Below are 15,286 nucleotides of genomic sequence, written 5' to 3'. Positions count from 1 at the left end.
CTGAAGAGCTGAGGGACAGCATTCAGGCCCAGAGTTCAAGCCCCAGGACTGACAAAAAAAATAGATTATATGATCAAAGTTTAAATTTCAAGGAACACTTTCACAAGACTCTAATTCATGAGCCATTACCTAAGCAGATGTTTGGAAGCGGTAGCTGCCTTTCTACCTCTTTATCACTCAGTATATCACAAACTCATCCTACCTAATGTTGTATTTATCATTTTCAATGAATTCGTGTCTCAAGCCAATTACCATGTTTATTGACATAAGACTACCAAAATCACTGATCAATATCTTTCCCACTAACCTCACTCAGAGAGGATTCTCTTTTATCTGTGAAAAACATTCATTAATGTTAACATGAATTACACATATATCAAAGAAGACCCATTGGAGTCTTCTTTAAACATTACATTTTTTCTGATGGTCCTATAACGTAAGTACTCTGTAGATTGCCCATAAGTTCAAAAGGGAGATTTTGAGGCTGATTATGCCTAGGCCTATTTCAACAATGTTGCAGCTTCATGTTAGAGTTTACTGAAATTATTTTTTGGCAGCATATCACTCCATGAATTCAAGGTGTCACGTTAAGCAGTTATAACTGGAATGAAGGGCATTAGGGATGGGCCCCCCCTCTGTGGCAAAACAATTACCATTCAAGTTCAGGAGAAGTGAAATAAGCATGCCAAGAACTAGCAGGTGCACTGGAGCAGAGGATACATACCCTGACAGATTGTGATGGCCATCTCTTTAAATCTAGGTGGAAAATCTAAGCTCTTACCAGGCAATGGTGTCTAATGCCTGTAATCCTAGCTACTCAGGAGGCTGAGGTCTTAGAATGGTTGGTTGAAGCCAGCTCAGGAAGAAAAGTCCATGAAATTATTATTTGCAGTGAACTAGCAAAAAAACAGAAGTGGAGGTGTGACTCAAGTGATAGAGTGATAGCCTTGAGCAAGAAAAGTCAAGGGATGGTGTCAGGCCCAGAGTTCAAGCTCCAATCCTAGCACAACAAAGAATAAAATAAAACTCTTTACAATCATTCTGCTTCCTCCTGAAAAGTTTTCATTTCTCCATCAACACTAACTTTTAACTAGTTATCCAATCACTCTGGTGATACTTTAGTGTCTTCTGAGATATAAAAGTCGACCCCACAAAAGTGTTCAAGTAACTGTCAAAAACAGAAGTCATTGAAACCATTTTACAAGTGAACTCATTATGAAAAGTGACAGGTATTTGTTTGAAAAACAACAAAATCAAGATCTGCTGTATTAATTTTAATCACCATGTTTTACTCTAAAACAATCTTTCAGTTTAGGGGGGAAATTGATGTATTAAACTCATGTTTTAGTGATTCCCCTTTCTTTCCCCAAATCAGATAAACTTATATATAAGACAAAGGATACAGAAATCAAATACAGTGACCACAGGAAATAAACTAGAGGAGAAAAAACAAAAGAAATAACTGCAAATGACACACACACACACACACACACACACACACACACGTGTTTCAATCTCTCTAACCTAAAAAGTCTCATCATAGATTGCTATATTTTTTCTCATATTAAATCTGAATTAAATCAAGCTACCAAATTAAATTCCTGCTTTCCAAACTATTAACTCCATTTTCTTTCCTTAAAATTAACTCTCAGTACTAATAATTCAGGCAAATATCATTCAGTGTCTTCTTAAACTAGGAAGTAAACCAATCCTAGAGAATCCACAGGCAGGCTTTGGGGTTGCTCCAGGTACTGTAACAAAAGAAATTTCGCAGAGTAACCCTTGGTAGTTTGCCAAACCTCAGGCTTCTTCCAGCTATTCCTCCATTAAGATGTCATTTGTTTGGTTCACTTCAAAGCGCTGGCTACTTACTTTCTTGCATTTTTTCTGAAAACAAGGAGTTATCTGTGGAAATCATTTTGTCTGGCAATTTGGCAAGTCACTTATAATACTCATCAATTTCAGGATTTCAATTAAATCCAGGAAGTTCTCTGCCCAATAGGATTCTCCTGTCTGGGTCAGGATTCATCTACCTCCTCAATAGGACCCAACATTTCCAAGTGAAAGAGCAGAGGAATCTCAAACCTAAGGATTTGGCAAATATTGACTATTTTGAGTTTTGAAAGTCTGCAGGACAAAGAGTTGGTTTACTGACTTGGGAGCTGGCAATCTCCTCATCCTGTCTCGCCCTATAGAGCAACAAATGGCCCAAGCCAACTTTGGGGGAGTGAAGAGTCATCAGTAAGGAGTCTGAGGATATTTAGCTGGTAAATCTGATCACAGCATCTTTGCCTTCTGGGCAATCAGTGTGAGTTTTGTTGTGGACTCCAGCTGACAACATGATTGTGGAGAGCTTCTAGAAGCCGCCTCTGAAGGCCTCAGGTGTCATTCTTGCCAATGACAGCCACTATCTTGGGGAGGGGCAGCTGAAGCATGGATTAATGTCATCCAAGCAGAATGTTTTCCATGCTACAGGATCTGACAGCCTGCATAGAAGCTGGGCAGCCTAGGCTTTCCCACAGCCCCACTCCCATAGAAACTGTCAACAGACAAGATGAATGTGAAGACAAAGTAGCTTCCAGGCATAATATAAAAATCAGAAAGTCACAGGGCTAAGATACTAACATAGTCAAGGAAAATGTCCCATGGACTAACTAAAATGTAACTTAATTTTATCATCTTTGTCTGCATTCTTCAAATCTCCTGTCGGGGAATGGGCCTATTCCACAATTATGTGTTGAATTGTCTTCTGTTTGGAGAAAGAGTGATCACAGAGATTATGACATTAAAATGACATCATCAGCACTGGCTTGAAAGTTATTTAGCTAGTATTCTTGCAAAAAGGAGCCCTTTGGATGGACACACAGATGCACAGAGGAAAGACAATGTAAAGACATGGCCGTTTGCACTCTCACGATAGAGGCCATATGATGAACAAGTCCTTCCATAATTTCCCTAGGGAAAATCAACACCAACACTGACTGCCAAAACGTTAACTTTAGCTTTACAACCTCCAAAATCTTAAGACAAAAAAATCTTTCTGACCCAATTTGTGGTACTTTTTAAATTAGCCCTGACAAAGTAAAACATACACCAAAGCCTATTCAGATATTACTATTCTCTCAAAGTAGAAATAAGGGTTCTGTGTCCATCAGCTCAAAACTTCCAGAGTCTGTTGGTTTCTAACACATAATTAGACTTTATGCAATTTTAAGTTTGTTTTGGGGTGTTAGTAGGGTTTGACTTTGGGGTTTTGAAGCCATTTGAGATACAGAGAGAGAGAGAGAGAGAGAGAGAGAGAGAGAGAGAGAGAGAGAGACAGAGAGAGAGAGAGAGACAGAGAGACAGAGAGACAGAGACAGAGATAGAGACACAGAGACAGAGACAGAGAGAGACAGAGACAGAGACACAGAGACAGAGACACAGAGACAGAGACTGAACTCTTTTTTTAGCTTTCTCCAAGGTGGGTCTCCCTTTCTCCTGGGAAAACCTCAGATGACTTTCTCCTACCCACGGCTCCCAAGTAGCAGAGATGGTAGATGTGCACTACCATGCCCAGCTTTTTTATTTTTATTTTTTGCTGGTACTTGGGCTTGAATTTAGGGCCTCTGTCTTTTGTTTGGCTTTTTCGATCAAGGCTGGTGTTCTTCTGGTTTATTTGATAGTTAAATGGAGATAACGAGTCTCTGAAGTTTATCTGTCCAGGTTGGCTTTGAACTCAGATCTCGACTTCTTCAGTAGCTAGAATTATAGGGACAAGCCACCAGCATCTGACCATCTTGTTCTTTGAAATAAAGTGTCTTGAACTTTTTGCCTAGCATGTTCTCAAATTACAATCCTCTTATGTCCATTTTCCAAAAATTCTGTGGAGTTCCAATGAGCAAGTTTGTGTATAAATACTCTCATGTATTCAGGATAGCACTGTGTAGAGGAAAGTGAGGAAAGCATGTAGGATAGAGAATAATAAATACACTAACATGAACAAGACAAGGCACCTGTCTTCAGTAAACTCACGGGTTGTTGGCAGAAGTTAATTTTTTTGGAAATATTTAATTACACTGCTACATACAACTCTGGAGTGCTGATATGATAGAAACATTTCACATTCAAGAATTTTCTCAGCTTTTAAGACAAAGTGCAGAACACAAGATTTCAAGAGAGAAGAGAAAGATCTTCAAAGACATCATAGGGGTCAGCCTCATTAAGGGAGATCCTTGAGTTCAAACTTAGTGAGAGCCCCTCTGGGGGTTAGTCACTGGCTGATGTACTGTCACAGAACCACTCAGGAACATGGAGATAATTCTTGCAGAAGCCTGGACATACACAAAAGGCCCACGTGAAGCTGTTTTTGCAGCCAACTGTCTCTGAGGGGGGTCTCAGAGAAAAAGAACATTGTTTTTTCAGACAGCAGATTTAATTCTTATTAACTTTTGTATCTTCACACTGAAATGACTAAGGTTCAAACACAAGCACTCTGTGATCCTGTAATTGAAAACCTCATTTTCCTCTCTTGGGTGATGGTCCACTCCTTTGTAATGTCTCATGAAAACAGTCATTTGTGACTTCTACTGTAAAGCTTTAGCCAGAAGATTGGTTTATAAACACATACAACATTCAAGTGTCTTATAAGAGAAAACTTCCCTGATCCTCAGGAGTCCAGATGGAGAAAATCATAATGATGGACTCTCAATCAAATTACTCTCAGCAGTAATCTTATCCTCTGTCGCTATCTGCTCCTGTAAACAGCTGGGGTTCATGTGCTGTACTGATGTTAGGAATTGTTTAGCAGGGGCTAGTGGAAAGATGGTCGATGATCAGCAGATAATATTTACTACAAAAGAGCTGCATAAATAAGAGAATTAATGCAGTTAATCCATTTGAATACATTCTAACAACAACATTCTCCAAATCAATTACATTCGACCAAATATTTTAGAATGCTGGTGCCAAAGTTACTATGGCCCAACAGCGAAGTTAAGAGCCCTTCTGCAAGTGGAGATGTGGCTCAAGTAGTATAGCACCAGCCTTAAGGGGAAAAGCTAAGCAAGAATATGAGATCATGAGTTCAACCCCCAGTACCAGCACACATACACAATAAAAGGGCTACATAAACCCAGTAAGTTGGAGGAATGGGTTGAGTTGGAATACAGGAAAAGGAGAAAGAATGATGGAAGGGATAACAATGACCAAGGCATAATGCATTCATAAATGACCTGTTGCATTGATATCCCTTTGTACAACTACTTAAAGATAATAAAAATAAATTAAAAGAAATGAATCCATAAATGCCTGGAATATCTATCTAATAAGCCTTAAATTAGTGAATCTTAAAAATTAATGCATTAGGATCCTGGAGACCATCAAAACATTGATTCCTTCCTGCATCCAGGATTACTGTTTCACAATTTGATTTTTAAACAAGCATCCCTGGAGCTTTAGATAGAGGACTTTTGCAGATCATTGTATGAGAAACAAAGTTGTGAATAGTTATTGAGCTTGGCTTTTATTGTAGGAACACATAATTTTAATGCCATGTTGATCAGAGGAGCTCAGGCAATTCAACAGGCACACCTAAGGAATCACAAACATGCAAAAACCAGCAAAGATTATGTGAACAGTAGCTGAACAATCTTGGTCATTACCAGTAAAAGAAACAAGTTGATGCTATACTGAGTGAACTAGAGAAACTAATGAGGCGCAGCATCTGCAGAAGGGAGCCAGCTCAGGATACAGGCTTATGTTTGCAAGCATCTTTGAGGGACACTTAATTCTATCACCCCAGAAGAATTTATCTGGTCAAGTGGGCAGCAATATTTCAAGGAGAAACATTTAGAAATGAAATATAAGCTTTCAAGATACACTAAACATGCTCGTGATTTTATTTATCTGGAGATAGTTGATTTTCAAAGATTAATCAATTTTTTTCTCCCCAATCTCTGCCTAAGACAAAGAATACTGTTGGATTCCCCCCACCTCCCATTTTACTGTTCCTTTGGATTTCTTTGGTTCCCTGATGAAGCTGCGCCATATGCAATTGTTCCCTGGCTCACTGAAAGGGAGATGTTCTGTTAGGGGAAAAGGCAGTTACATGGTGGAATCAAATAAAATGTAGTTTTCAAGATCATGTCTAGAGCCTGATTTATTTCACTTAACAAAGGATACATGTTTTCTCTCACTTATGGATCTACATTATAAACATATATGTAAACATTTACAAACATATAAACTAATGTATGGTATGCGCAGGGGAGGAGTCCAATGGTGTAACTCCTTTGAACAACTAATTTAGAGTTTAATAAAATGAATACCAGAAAATTGGAACTTAAGGTGCCTGGGAAGGGGGAGTTAAGGTTGAAGGAAGTGGGATAGGTGGGTGAAGAGAGGAAGAATGTGTGAGTGTACTCATAGTATTCAATGTATATACGTGAAAATGAAACTCGGTAAAATGATGTGTTGGGTGGAGTTGGAACAGATGAGAAATAAAGATGAAATGGGTGACTTTGATCAAGATGCATTGTACTCACAAATGACATGTAAAACTGAAACCCCTTGGTACAATTACTTAAGGATTAAATAAATAAAGTCTTGGTCTGTGGTGGTGATTGTAAGAGACTATAGGCTTATCTTTGCTTTCTCCCAACATTTATATGCGAAACTCCTAATCCTCAATGTGAAGAAATGTGACATGAGATCTTGGGGGTAATCAGTTCATGAGCAGAGAGTTCCCATGGTGAGACTGACATCCCATGACAACAGAGGCAGCTTGCATCCTCTTGTGCTCTTCTTTGCATGTGAGGTTACAATGAAAAAGACAGCCGCATTTAAACCTGGAACAGGACTACTACCAGACACCAGTTATGCCAGCTTCTTTATCTTGGACTTCCCAGCCTCCATAACTGGGAGAAATTATAAATGATGTTGAGTTTATCTGGACTGTGGTGCTCTGCTATTCTTTTAGACAAGCTTCAACTGCCTAAGGCAACCACTTTAACCATAATAACTAACAAAAGATCCTTAGATAGAAGTAAATCCAGCAAGCTTAATCACCAGTTAAAACATAAATTATGGTAATTTTCAAAAATTAATTGAAAGGTGAAGATGAATGAGAGTGCATCTAATCAAAGAAAACAACAAAATTTTCCTAATTACCTTAGGAGGTGGTTTGAGTAAACTTTGTTTTGTTTACCAAAGAAAAGGCTAAGTTATTGCACAACACGAACCTACTAGGGAGAAAGGTGAAAAATTCTAAATCAATATGAAATTTATACTGTTGAGATTTTTATGTCAAAGCCCATATTCCACAGATCAACTGTGCAAAAGAGCAACAAAGAAATAAAAGACTTCTACAACACTGTAAATCAACAAGGCCAAGGAGATACATAGGATACTACATCCTAGTCAAAAAATAATATCTATTTTTTTCTCAAGTGCACACAAAATACTTCTCAGTATAGACTATATCTTAGGCTATAAAAGGACCCTCAATAAGTATAAAAAAATATTGAACCCGGGAAGGTGGCTCAGTGGTAGAGTGCTTGCCTTGCATTCATGAGGCCCTTGGTTTGATTTCTTAGCACCACATAAACAGAAAAATCCAGAAGTAGTGCTGTGACTCAAGTGGTAGAGCTCTAGCATTGAGCTAAAGAGTTCAGGGACAGCACCCAGGCCCAGAGTTCAAGCCCCACAACTGACAAAAAAATATATTGAACCCACACAAAGTAGGTTGTCTTACCACATGGAATGAAATGAGAGTTCAATAGCAGAATAAAATATCAGAGTTCTGGAATTCTTTTCTTTTTATTGTGCTTTACAGGGAAATGATGAAACTGGAGATCATTGTGTTAAGCGAGATAAACTAAGCTCAGAAAGACACATACCACATGTTCTCATTCATACGTGGAATCTAGAATTATTGCAATATGAAAGGTCTATAAAAGGAACTCTGTTTGGAAGGGGAACCAGAACCAGTGGAAGAGTATAGAGAAGAAGAGGGTAAGCTGAATATTACAGAATACATACTTATATACGAAGTAATACATACATGTGTATACATGCATGTATACCCACATATACAGGCATATATACACATATACATACATTTATGTATATATATACATATATATATATATATGTCCATTAAAAGGGAAGAAGAAAAGAAAACTGATGAAGAAAATCAAATGGGCTAGGAGGAGCAATATGGGTAGGATTAGTAGTCTGGCAGTTACTTGAAATAATATTATAAGCTAACTGTAAAATATTACAAGTCACTCTCAAGTATATTTCTAAAAGAAGAGAAATATGCATTTGCATAAAACTTGTATAGAGAACTTCATAGTAACATTGTTCATAACAACCAAATATTGGAAACAATATAAATGTCTATCATCTGATGAAAGACTAATAAACTACTTAGAAAAAGGCAGAAGTGGCACTGTGGCTCAAGTGGTGGAATGCTTGCACAGAGAAGCAGGCCCAGGCCCTGAGTTTAAGCCCCAGGACCAGCAAAAAGAAAAAAGAATAAGAAGAAAATATAGTACAGGCATAATGTAGAATATTATTCTGTAACTAAAATAAAGTTCCGTTACATGACATAATGCGGATAATCCTTAAAAAAGAAACTAGCAATTAAAATTACATACTGTACAATTACACACTGTACATTTACTGAAATATTCAGAGTAGGAAGGAGATACATGTTTGTCAAACGTGGAAGAACTGGAAGTGATTGACAATGGGGATAAAGTGGAATTTTGGGATGATAAACATGTTTTAAAATACACAATGTGATCAACATGTACGGTACTCACTAACAAGTAGAATTGAAACCATTTTATACAACTACTTAGGATAATAAAAATAAAATAAAATAATGATATAAAAATAAAATTGTGGTACTGGATGCAAACTCTCTGAATATGCAAAACAACTTAATTTTATAATTTACGAACAAGGAAACAAAGACCATACTGGTATCATTTATCCTGTGCCCAGAATACCAATTACCAGCTTCTGAGTAGTTGTCTGATACATCAATGAAAAGAGATCTTAGGAATTGCCTGCCTAATTTTCCTGAGCTACTTCTCAGATAAACTAAAAGGTTGGTGAGGACAGTAATCCTAATAAAGTAAGGAGAAAGGAGGGTTGGTGATTAAGGAAAAGAGAGTAATTGATCAAAGCATGTGTTTTCATGTGATTTTAAAAACAAATTCTGAAAAAAGTGGTTACAAGAAGAATTAGAACCACTTATTTTCTTATCATTGCATTAAAATTAAGTCAAAATTGGTTCAGAGACTTACATTTTTTTAAAAAACTCAGTCCATTTTTTAACATTTTATTTGAACTCAATATTCCCATCCTTATAAAAAGTATTTAAAATGAACTCCTTGGTTTTATTTTTATTCACTTTTTTGCTTTATTCTATAGAATAGTTTTGATATAAATTTTAAAAAATCTTTAAGTACTCGAACAAATGTTTCAAACTCAACATCCATTTCTTTATCCTTCTTTCCTTCCTTTTTTCATTCCTCCCTTCTTTCGTCTTTCCTCTCTCCCTCTCTCTTCCTTTTTTCCTTTCTCTTTCTCTCTTTCTTTTCATTTTTTATTGCCATTAGTGATTACATAAATTTCATAGTATTGTGGAATAGTGATACTTAGCTAAAGTCACAAACACATTTTAACCTTCACAAGGTGAATTGTCATTATCATGGTCTATAAAGCTTATTAATGCTATGAACTTTGATAATACAACTATTTCTTCCAAATCGGGTGATATGTACATTTCTTTCCTTTTGCTTACTGTAAGCTGTTCCCTCTTTTGCTCTCATTCCCTTCTTCCCATTGCTGCCCTTGAGTTGCTTAGTTCACTTTCATCCATGTCCAGCGCAGCTGATGGGCCCCTCTGCTGTATTTTATCACCTGTTTCCCTCTGATTCTGTGCCCTCCTCCTAACTTCCCTCAGATGTGCACATGTATATACCATATGTGAGGTCAGGAACATAGAGTCATTTAAAAGAGATGCAAAAAATTAAGAAGGGGGTCCTTTGTTTCTTGAGTCCTGTTTACTTTGTCATATCTCATTGCATTTTGAATTTAACATCTGAATATCAGGGAGACCATGTGCCATCTTGTCTCTCTGATCTTGGCTTATTTTGCTGAACATGATTTGTTTATAAAAGTAGCCAAAAGCCATTCCTATGAACTGCATTAAGGTGAATGGAACAGAAAAACTACTGAATCCTTCCACAGGACCTGCAGGAATCTCTCGTCTTCAAAATGTTTGTAATGACTTTGAATTTAGTTTTAACATCACAAGTAAGGAAGAGTTACTCTATGGCCCCATTTAACTTCTTCAGCTTGCCAGTCCTTTCTCACCAACTCATGCCAAATCTTACATTCACATTATGGAAAATTCCCATTTTTGCATCTTGGCGCCCTTGTGTCCTTGTGTGTTCCATTTCCTCTGCTTCAGCGTGCTTCCATTTTCCACCATTCTTCATTAAAACTTCACCCATCTCACAAAATCTGATATTAGTGCCTCTTTCCAGGTGCTTGTGATTTCTCCAGCGGCTGTCATCCCTCTTACCTGTGAACTTCACATTACACTTCCTGTGATCATCTTAGTTGTACAGAGATCTCCACATTAAAATTTAAGTCAGCTTAAATTCAGCTAGCTTCTGACCATGGGCTAGATGTATTTCTGAAACTGGATAGAGTATCATCCCTTCTCACTGGCAGGACTTACGTTAAACATTTTCAATTCCTTTTCCCACATTAAGGAGGATCTTATGACAGAATCACATTTAAATGTCAGCTATATTCTGATTAGAGATGCACCAGTCCTTATTTCTTGCAGTTTTTTTTTACCTTTATTCTACTATGGCTTCTTTCACTCAAGGCTGGTGCACTATCTCTCAAGCCAATCTCCACGTCTGGCTTTTTGCTGGTTAATTAGCATTAAGAATCTTACAATCTTTTTTACTAGCTTTGAAGTGTGATCCTCAGAGCTCAACTTCCTGAGTAGCCAGGATGACAGGAATGAACTAGTGTCTTAATCTCATTATGAGATGGAGAATCTGGGTTAACTTGCAAAGTAGGGGCTTGTTGTAGGGTTAGTGTGAGAAAGCAAGTAAACAGTTGTGATTTTTATGTTATTTTGTGACAAAGTAGGGGGATATGCTTAATATAAAGCTGAGACAGCCTTATATCTCTGAACGCTAAAAAAGAAAGCTTAAAAATAAAAGCAAATGGCTGAGATCTGATGATCATGGTTCAAAGCCAGCCCAGAGAGGAAAGTCTATGAGACTCTTTTCTCTTATTAACTACCCCAAAACCAGAAGGGGAGCTGTGTTTCAAAGTGGTAGCACACTAAATTTGAGCACAAAAGCTCAGAGAGAGCACCCAAGACCTGAGTTCAAGCCCCATAGCAAACAAGAAAAAAGAAAAGAAAAACAATGAAAGAAAAAAAGGAACACTATCATTCTTCGCTCACAATAGTGAACACTTTTTGTGCTTAAATTATTTCTTTTTTTTAATTGTGAAAATACTGTGCAGAGGGGTTACAATTACATGGGCAAGATAATGAGTACATTTCTTATCAAGCATTGTTGCCTCTTCCTTTGTTTCCCCTTCCCATCCCTTCCCATCTCCCCCCACCCCCCCACCCCCCTTCCCAAGGTTGTAAAGTTCGTTTTTGACATAACGACTTGTACATCTCATTGTTGCAATGGGTCCATCTGTATCCCTATTTAAATTATTTGTTTTTTCCCTTCCCCTCCACAAATTATACCAACATCAAATTCAGTGAAGGCAGGGGTTATAATACCATGGGGGAGGGACATACAAAGCAACAAAGAACTCATCTTATAAATATGTTAGAAACAATCGCATGAAAGAAAAAAAACATTTGAATATTTATCTTGGGGTTCATTTCACCTACCATCAACTTATCTGACCTTTTCCTCAGATAAATTATTTCTTTTAACTTTAGAGTCTACTGTTTTCCTTCACTTTGAAGAGGAGAGAACTGAAAGCAGCAGAAAGGGGTTACAAAACCTGTTTTTAGTTACACAACTAGCAAATGTGCTAGACAAATTTTCTTACATAGTCTCAACTAATATTTCTATTCTTCTGTCTTATGAGGTAAGCAGATATCCAGCTTTTTGGCCTCATTATCTCAGTATTTTCTGAATAACCTCTGCCCAGACGATTGCAATTTGATCCCTGCCCTTCGTCAGCAACCCTTTAAACTGCTGAAGCAACAGGAAGCAGAAAGGAAACCATCACTCAAGAATCATGTTTGTCTATTAATGAGTTTCCCTGAATTAAGGACAAAGAGTGTCATTGAAATAGCATATATGAAAAACACAAGATCAACGAAAGGAGGTTGGTTAACTCTATCCTTACTCCTAGAATTTTAAATCTTTTCCTATAAACATTAACTGAGATTTGTCCAGAAGAGAGAGTCTCATGGAAAAGATGCAGAAGATGGAAGCCTGTCCCGATCATTACACATGTAGGGGCTCCTTCTGCAAATGTCCAAGTGCCCACTGCAGGCATCAGGCATATTCTGTGGACAGAATTAAGTGAGGGGCGGAAAGCACACTGAGACATTCCATTTTGCAAAGGCCATATGTAAATGTTAAGGTGTTTTTTCCTTTAGAGAAGAACAGAAGCCACGCTAACCTGAGAGGCTGAAGAAAGCTACTTCAAGAACAGTGTGTTCAGCTGAGGCCTCAAAAGTGAAAAACGATACTTAGAAAAGTAATGAAAAATGGGCTAAAAAAATCTGAAAAACAGAAACTGGCTCTAGTATTTCTCTGAACTATACAAGTGACTGAACTTTAGAACATGCTTATGGAGTGCAGCCTGTTAGTTGTATATATGTGCTAGTACCAGGGTTAGAACTCGCAAGACCTACCCCTCACTTGCCTTGTTTTCTCATGGTTAGCAGTCTTCTACTTGATCTGCACTTCTAGTCTAGCCTTGGCTGAGGGGGCATCTATGGACTTTTCTGCCCAGGTTAGCTTTGAATTGTAATCCTCAGAGTTGTACCCTTCTGATTAGTTAGAATTTACATGCAGGTGTGAGCCACCAGTACCTAACTAATATTTTTAAAGGTATATTATAGCATAAACAAGTTCATCAAAGTGCATTCAGGCCAAATGCTGATGGCTCATGCCTAAAATCCTAGCTACTCACTCAGGAGGCTGAGATTTAAGGATTTCAGCATAAGTCTCCCCCCCCCCCCCCCCACACATAAAATAGTGTTTTTTAATGATAACACAAACCTGTCTCAAGACCTAGATGAAACTCCCTTGAAAAATTCTGCAAAGTCCCTTTAATACCTAGAAAATGAATAATATGATTAACGTTAAGAAGAATTTATAACTTGGTAGTAGTGTTGTACATTAAGAAGAATTTATAATTTGGTAGTAGTGTTGTTGCCTATCATGCAGAAAGCTCTGAGCTAGATTGACTGTCACAGAAAAACGTCTGCATTTTGACAAAAATCTGTATCTAGACTTAGCTCATCCATGCCAAAGAAAAATTTCCCTGAAAGAGCAAATGAAACACCCTTTCTCATAAGACTTTATTTTATTTTTACCTATTTAACCTAATCATTTAATTATGGTAGTAATTTCTATCAGTGCAAAATAAATGTCAGCATGATCACAACTAATCTACCTCAAATTTTCCCTTAATTTCAACTTACTCAAGTTTGTATAAATGAGGAAAAATTCAATTAAAAATTAATCTGCTTTTAAATGTTTTGTGTATTATTAATGTGGAAAACTGAGAGGCTTGAATGGGAGTTTATTTATAAAACTATTGACAACATCTCAAACTTAATAAATAAATCTTCCTTTTACTTTATAACAAAGTAAGAGAGCTTCAGTCTGCTGATTTCAAGTAGTTCAATGTCAATTATCCCATGTCCAGACCTCATAAAATGATAATAAATGACACAACATCCAAGCTATGTACAGAGCACAATTGAAATATTATAAGCATACAACCAAGAAATTAGTATGTTTACACACACACACACACACACACACACAACTACATTCTTCTAGTTTACTCTCATTCTCAGTCTTTCATTTTTATAGTCCTGAATTTAGTAATTTTTGGTTATTTTTTTTTAGTTGTAAAACAAGCCTTGATACAGAAATATGTTGTTTTGTCTATCACTTAGTTTAGATGGTCAACTCCGTAAGCCATATTGAGGTTTTGGTGCACTGTCTTCCAGGAATTCATCAGGTAAGTACAAATTTGGATTCCATCAGGGATTCATGTGCACATTGATCACAAACAATCCTGTGCATCATATTGAACATTCCCCTAGAATCACATACAGAGAACACATGCACAGAGATTTCTGCACACTCCAAATAGGCTTTAATATACATTCATGAATAAGCCAACAACTCTCTTACTTTTTTTTAGGTTTTATTTTTTGTATGTTTTTGTATTGAAAAATGCTGTATAGAGGGGTTATAGTTACATGAGCAAGGTAATGAGTACATTTCCTTTTGAGCATTGTTGCCTCCTCTTTTGTTTTCCCCTTACTATCCCTTCCCTCCCACCTCCACAACTACCCACTCTGCCCACCCTGCCAAAGTTGTATTCAACATAGTGTTTTGTACATCCCATTGTTACAATGTGTCAACCTGTATCCTCATTTAAGCATTTTGATTTTTCCCTTCCCTTCCCTGAATTAGAGACGTGTATATACAAGATGCAGGGTACCGACATCAAATACAGTGAAAACAGGGGTTATACCATGGGGGAGGAACATACAAAGCAACAAAAAAAATGCATGGTACATTATAAATATGTTAGAAACAATAGCAAGAAAGAAAAAAGATATTTGTGTCCCTATCTTGGAGTTCATTTTGCTTAACATCATCTTATCTGGTCTTATGTACATAGCTTTGGCCTTTTCTGCTTGTCCTACACATGTACTAGTTATTGCAAATAAGGGAAACCATGGGACCTATGTTTCTTTGGGCCTGGCTTACTTCACTTAATAAAATTTTTTCCAAGTCTTTTCCATTTCCTAACAAATGGGGCAATGTCATTCTTTCTGATGGAGGCATAGAATTCCATTGTATATATCTGAAGTATCTGCTAGCCCTTTACTGATATCAAGTAATTATTTAAGTTCTTGTTACAAGGAATTACTCTGTTAGGGAAGGGGCAGAGCCAGTTTGATGGGGGAAAAAAGATGCCCAGAGGTCAATAGAGTTCTGAGAAGCTAATATCTCACAGACACTCAACAATAATG

The 15,286-nt window shown here is 37.2% G+C and overlaps 1 protein-coding gene across 2 annotated transcripts in view; it reads right to left on the bottom strand.

Annotated features, from left to right (window-relative positions):
- Window positions 1-15,286, bottom strand: part of Fat3 (FAT atypical cadherin 3) — a 525,564-nt gene that overhangs the window by 265,151 nt on the left and 245,127 nt on the right. The window lies entirely within an intron of this gene.

This window comes from Dipodomys spectabilis, unplaced genomic scaffold (assembly GCF_019054845.1).
Source record: "Dipodomys spectabilis isolate Male_0828 unplaced genomic scaffold, ASM1905484v1 ptg000094l, whole genome shotgun sequence".
Lineage (NCBI taxonomy): Eukaryota > Metazoa > Chordata > Mammalia > Rodentia > Heteromyidae > Dipodomys > Dipodomys spectabilis.
This window is presented reverse-complemented; position numbering and strand designations above follow the sequence as displayed.